We start from the raw sequence: 6,955 nt of genomic DNA on the forward strand, positions 1-6,955 counted from the left end.
ATCTACACCATGAGCTCTCTAGCTTTCAGGCCTTTAGATTTTACCACTGGCTCTCCTGGGATCCCCAGCTTGCAGATGGAAGATGGTGGGACTTTTCAGTCTCCACAATAGGTGAGCCAGGACCTTACAATATTTCCTCATATGTATATTAATATATTCCATTCGTTCTATTTTTCTGGAAACCCTGACTAACACATGACATAAAAATGAATGGTTTGGCTGAGCCATGGTGGGAGCAGGTATGCATGTCTCTCTGAGCTATCCAGCTCCATTCTTGTCTCTGTGGCAACACCCATACCCTCCATTGCCATGACTGAACAGATGGTGCACATGGCACCCTCAAGGGCCACAATGATTGGATGACCCAGATTGCTACTACTCCCCAGTTTCCAGACATGATACTCTCTGCCTCTGGGGACAAGACCATTGTTATGCGGAAGCTGACCAGAGATGAGATGAACTATGTTTTCCCACAGTGTGCTCTCTGGGATCACTCTCACTTTGTTAGTGGTAATCTCCTCAGATGGCCAGTTTGCCCTCTCAGGCTCCGGGGATGGAACCCTTTACCTCTGGGATATCACAATGGGCACCAACATGCACCACACCGGGAATGTGCTGCGTGTGGACTTTTCTGACAACTGGCAAATTGCCTCTGGCTCCTGAGACAAAACCATCAAACTATGGAATATTTTGCTGCTGCTGCTGCTGCTAAGTCTCTTCAGTCGTGTCTGATTCTGTGCGACCGAATAGACGGCAGCCCACCAGGCTCCCCAGTCCCTGGGATTTTCCAGGCAAGAGTACTGGAGTGGGTTGCCATTGCCTTCTCCAATGCATGAAAGTGAAAAGTGAAAGTGAAGTCACAGTCGTATCCGACTTAGCGACCCCATGGACCGCAGCCTACCAGGCTCCTCTGTCCATGTCCATGGGATTTTCCAGGCAAGTGTACTGGAGTGGGTTACCATTGTCTTCTCCAATGGAATACTCTAGGTGAATGTATGTATACTGTCCAGAATGAGAGTCGATCAGAGTGAGTGTCTTGTGTCGGTTTCTTGCCCAACAACAGCAATCCCATCATTCTTTCCTGTGGCTGTGACAAACTAGTCAAGGTATGGAACTTTGCAAAGTGTAAGCTGAAGCACAACCACATCGGCCACACAGGTTACCTGAACATTGTGGCCATCCCTCCAGATAGATCCTTCTGTGCTTCTGGAGGCAATGATGGACAGGCCATGTTGTGGGATCTGAATGAAGGCAAGCACCTTTATACACTAGATGGTGAGGACATCATCAGTGCCCTGTGCTTTAATACCAACCACTACTGGCTCCGTGCTGTCACGGGTCCTAGCATTAAGATCTGGGACTGGGAGGCAAGATCACTGTAGATGTACTGAAACAAGACATTATTGGTACCAGCAGCAAAGACAGAGCCTCCCCAGTGTACCTCTCTGGCTTGGTCTGCTGATGGCCAGACACTGTTTGTTGGCTACCTGTACAGCCAGGTGTGCATGTGGCAGGTAACCATTGGTACCTGCTAGAAACAAACATGGAAGAGTTTAAAAATTTTTAAAAAAGAAAAAATATGACTTTCTGGGGAAAAAAATAATGAATGGTTAGAGGGGATATTATATGCTTTGGTTTGGAGAGGATTTTGTATCTGTTTTCATTCTATTTGAATAGAACTCTATATCTGTTCAGGGTAGTGTCTATTGATGAACGTAATTATGGAGAAAAATGTTATTTATCCCTCTTTAACCCCATGCTGAAAATGTGGAGGTCAAAATGGAACTACTCTTAGAATGTAATTTGAGTTCTTTGCAGTTGGAAGGGACTGAATAGGGAAATTTAATGAACTTGTGTCTGGAAACCATACAGATCGAAAAAAAGATGGTTTTGCTGAGGAGCTGGAATTCTTCAAGTTTCTTAGGCCAAAATGACATGTGAAGTTTTTCAAAGTTTCAAACATAAAGTGCAGGGCTAGAGGGCCATAAAACTGCAAGAAGCAGTCTATGCAGAAGGTACTGCCTGAAAACCATGTGCCAAGACAGAAAATAGAAGGCAATATTTTTTTACCACCTAGTTGAGAGTAGACATTTTTAGTCAAGGAAACAGCAGGTGAAAAAACTAAAAATTGGACTTCTCTAGAAAAGCATAGATTTTTTTCCTGTAAATGAGTGGTAGGGAATCCGTCTGCAATGCAGGAGTCACAGGTCAACTCCTGGGGAGTGAAGATCTCTTGGAGAAGGAAATGGCAACCCATTCCAGTATTCTTGCCTGGAAAGTCCCATGGACAGAGGAGGCTGGCAGGCTACAGTCCATGGAGTCTTAAAAGGGTCAGACATGATTTAAGTGACTAAACAACAACAACAAGAAAACATATCCACAACAGCTCTTGAGAGAAAATCAGTTGTGAGAATATAAACAAGCAATAATATGTAGGAACATTTCATGATAGTACCAGCAAGTTATAAACTTCCTGATTCTCTAAAGACAAGATAAAGAAGTGGAGGTATAAGTCTGGCAAAGAAAAATATAGAAAATCTCTTTAATCAGATATTATAGATTTCTGTCTACTAAGATCCAGACAGAACAGGAAGGAGAAATGTAAATAACAATGGAAACTTTAGCTATATTAGAGAAGGACTGGATAAATGAAATACAGTTTTGAGTATTTTAATGTCTTTTTTAAAATAAATTGATCATAGAAATTTCATTGCAGACAAATGTATGTAACACTGAACATACAGATGTTCAATGTGAATATAATAATAAACAGTATCTCACTGTTTAGCTTTTCCAGTGAAAATAAAAATAAACCTAAGAAAATAGAATATTCATTGGACATTTTACAAAGAACACAGTTTCTTCTGGAAAACAATGGAATTCTCAGAAACTAATTTAATATTCAGTTTTAAATAATGACCATGGAAAGTAATATTTTAGTATCTTCTTTTAAATTATTCTATTCATGTGATTACCTACATTCATGTGTTTACCTCCTAGATGGACTAGTATACAGGCAATAATTTTCTGAATTTTCTTTTCTTAATTTTTATTCATATGTTTATAGATTTTTATAAATAATCTGTTAATTTTCCAATGAAAATTTAGAATTTTTCAGTTTACCATGACAATAGATGACATTTTTCAAATGTTTTTCAATACATAGGACTGTCAAAATTTCATCAAAAACTGACAATCAGCAATAAAATCAACTTTAATTTCTCTAAAATTATCTGGTTCTTTCGTGACTTTCCAGACAGTAGCAATTTAAACATTTCAATTAGTTGTTAGGCGTGGAAAGATAACAAACTTTCTTTGAACTCCCAGATTCCATTATTCCAGTTGATAGAAGCATCCACTGGTTCCTACACAGTGAAATTAATCACTGTTTCACTATTTTGCTGACTTTCTTGCTGACCGTGAGTATTGCAGGATATATCTTGTATATCCACACACTTTGCAAGCAGAAGCACTTAATGACTTTGTTCCAGACTATGTTTCAAGGACATTTATATAGAAAGTATCCTCGGATGATTATGATAACATCTCCTTTCAATTCAAAGGACAGGTTTTCTTTAAGCTGAGAATAAGAAAGATAATGTCAGATAATGTCTCCATTGGAGCAAAGGTCAGGTAGGATTATTGAACATTATATAAACTTAGAGTTTCTATCCCATTTATAGGACACTGCTTGTGGGTTTTTCTTTAGAAAAATGAAGATGACTCCTCATACTTAACAGCCAAAGTACTTCTGAATATAATGTTGGTTTACCTTCCTAAGATCTAGGAAATTATCAGGACTGTTTCATTTATTTCATTGCTATGGACATAGCCTCAGGAAGAGTAAATGATATTCTAATTATAAAGTAAATTATCTGGGTGTTAATCACAGCTATTTCACCTTCCCAAAACTCAGTACTTAAATTAAATTTGGAATTTCATTGTAATAAATACACATATATGAACTAGGTAATTAAAAAATGCAAAAATTAAAACCCTTTTCTTCCTTGTCAAGCCAACATGCCAACATCTCTGTCAGTTCTTTTTTATTGAGGAGATAATTTAGACACTTATAAGTGTATATTTAAATTTAAATACTTTTATAATTGGGCTTCCTTACTAGCTCAGACTGTAAAGCATCAGCCTGCAATGAAGGAGACCTGGGTGCCTTCTCTGGGTTGGGAAGATCCCCTGGAAAAGGAAATGGCAACCCATTCCAGTGTTGCCCAGATAATTCCATGGAAAGAGGAGCCTGGCGGGACACAGTCCATGGGGTCGCAAAGAGTCAGTACAACTGAGCAACTGACAGACACAGTTTTATAATAATATTAGCATTTAATGTACTCAGTTATTCACCTGTCTTGTTTTCAATTAATTATATATTTATATATTGCTATTTAAAAAAGAATTCATTCAGGAAAGCACTCTGGCTATTCTGAATTTTAAAAAAAAGTGTTCAGGAAAGAGAAGTTTTGATTTTAAATACATAATTGTTTGAAATATTTTTTTTTTTACCTTTTAAAGCTGGTTTCCTGCTTTAAAAATTAGGATCTATACAACTAAATAAAAAAATATATTTTCCTTATTTTTCTGATGGGTATGATTCAATTAATATGAATGCTTACTAGAAAAAGAGGGGAAAATTCACAGGAGTTTAATGAATACACAGCTCCTGATATTTCATAAGACTTCCAGGTTTGTTTGTTTGTTTCTGCCTTTAAGCAGCTCTCAGTTTGAGTTTTATTTGCAAAAATATAATACTTTAAATCATAATTAGTTCACAATTGAAATAGGCACATTCATATATGGAACCAAAGGCTTGATGTGGGATAGAGAAATGATACAACAGAGGTGGGAGTGTGCTGGAGACAAGACCACTAAAAAATAGGAAAGTAAACTAAGGCATAATTCTGGTTATATGAGTTAGAGATTCATTAAGAGTCCAGGTCTCCCAACTACCAGCAATCCAAACAATTTTGTTTTTGTGCAATTAGTATATATTTTATAGCTTAAAAATGTTAATTACCAAAACATTCCTTGTTTCATAGAGTTTTTAAGATCAAATGAGAACACTGATAAAAGTACATAGCACAGAGCTTTTTACTTGGAAGCTCAACTAGTAAGTATGTGTGCGAAGTTATATCTGTCTCTTTGTGATCCCATGAACTGTAGCCCACAAGATTCCTCTGTCCATGGAATTTCCCAGGCAAGCATACTTGAGTGGGTTGCCATTTCCTTCTCCAAGAGTTCCAAGTTTTTAATATCACCAGATCGCTTCCTTGAGAAGATTATATACAAATTTTGTGCTATTGCCCTGTTTTAGACAAAGACTAATTTTTTATCCTAAAAAATGGTATCTGTTCCCTAGAATGTTAACATGATTATCATGAAGACATTGTGATGAACCACTTTATTCAGTTCAGTTCAGTTCAGTTCAGCCACTCAGTCGTGTCCACCTCTTTGCGACCCCATGAATCGCAGCACGCCAGGCCTTCCTATCCATCACATTCTTCTGGAGTCTACCCATATCCATGTCCATCGAGTCAGTGATACCATCCAATCATCTCATCCTTTGTCGTGCCTTTCTCCTCCTACCATCAATCTTTCCCAGCATCAGGGTCTTTTCAAATGAGTCAGCTCTTTGCATCAGGTGGCCAGAGTATTAGAGTTTCAGCTTCAACATCAGTCCCTCTAATGAACACCCAGGACTGATCTCCTTTAGGATGGACTGGTTGGGTCTCCTTGCAGGCCAAGGGACTCTCAAGAGTCTTCTCAAACAGCACAGTTCAAAAACATCAATTCTTTGGCGCTCAGTCCAACACTCACATGTATACATGCCTGGTGGAAAAACCATATCCTTGACTAGATGGACCTTTGTTGGCAAAGTAATGTCTCTGCTTTTTAATATGCTGCCTAGGTTGGTCAGAACTTTCCTTCCAAGGAGTAAGCGTCTTTTAGTTTCATGGCTGCAGTCACCATCTGCAGTGATTGTGGAGCCCAGAAAAATAAAGTCAGCCACTGTTTCCACTGTTTCCCCATCTATATGCCATGAAGTGATGGGACCGGATGCCATGATCTTAGTTTTCTGAATGTTGAGCTTTAAGCCAATTTTTTCACTCTCCTCTTTCACTTTCATCAAGAGACTCTTTAGTTCTTCACTTTCTGCCATAAGGGTGGTGTCATCTGTGTATCTGAGGTTATTCATATTTCTCCTGACAATCTTGATTCCAGCTTGTGCTTCCTTCAGCCCAGTGTTTCTCATGATGTAATCTGCATATAAGTTAAATAAGCAGGGTGACAATATACAGCCTTGACGTGTTCCTTTTCCTATTTGGAACCTGTCTGTTGTTCCATGTCCAGTTCTAACTGTTGCTTCCTGACCTGCATACAGGTTTCTCAAGAGGCAGGTCAGGTAGTCTGGTATTCCCATCTCTTTCAGAATTTTCCACAGTTTATTGTGATCCACAGAGTCAAGGGCTTTGGCATAGACAATAAAGCAGAAATAGATGGTTTTCTGGAACTCTCTTGCCTATTTGATGATCCAGCGGATGTTGGCAATTTGATCCCTGGTTCCTCTGCCTGTTCTAAAACTAATCTGAACATCTGGAAGGTCATGGTTCATGTATTGCTGAAGCCTGGCTTGAAGAATTTTGAGCATGACTTTACTAGTGTGTGAGATGAGTGCAATTGTGTGGTAGTTTGAGCATTCTTTGGTATTGCCTTTCTTTGGGATTGGAATGAAAAGTGACCTTTTCCAGTCCTGTGGCCACTGGTGAGTTTTCCAAATTTGCTGGCATACTGAGTGCACACTTTCACAGCATCATCTTTCAGGATTTGAAATAGCTCAACTGGAATTCCATCACCTCCACTAGCTTTGTTTGTAGTGATGCTTCCTAAGGCCTACTTGACTTCACATTCCAGGATGTCTGGCTCTAGATGAGTGATCACACCATCG

At 38.8% G+C, this 6,955-nt stretch overlaps 1 pseudogene; it reads left to right on the top strand.

The window, feature by feature from the left end:
- Positions 1-309: 309 nt before the first annotated feature.
- LOC129561658 (small ribosomal subunit protein RACK1 pseudogene) lies at positions 310-1,535 on the top strand (annotated as a pseudogene).
- The last annotated feature ends 5,420 nt before the right edge of the window (positions 1,536-6,955 follow it).

Source organism: Moschus berezovskii, chromosome 5, assembly GCF_049115385.1.
Source record: "Moschus berezovskii isolate FMDL1 chromosome 5, NW_MosBer_1.0, whole genome shotgun sequence".
Lineage (NCBI taxonomy): Eukaryota > Metazoa > Chordata > Mammalia > Artiodactyla > Moschidae > Moschus > Moschus berezovskii.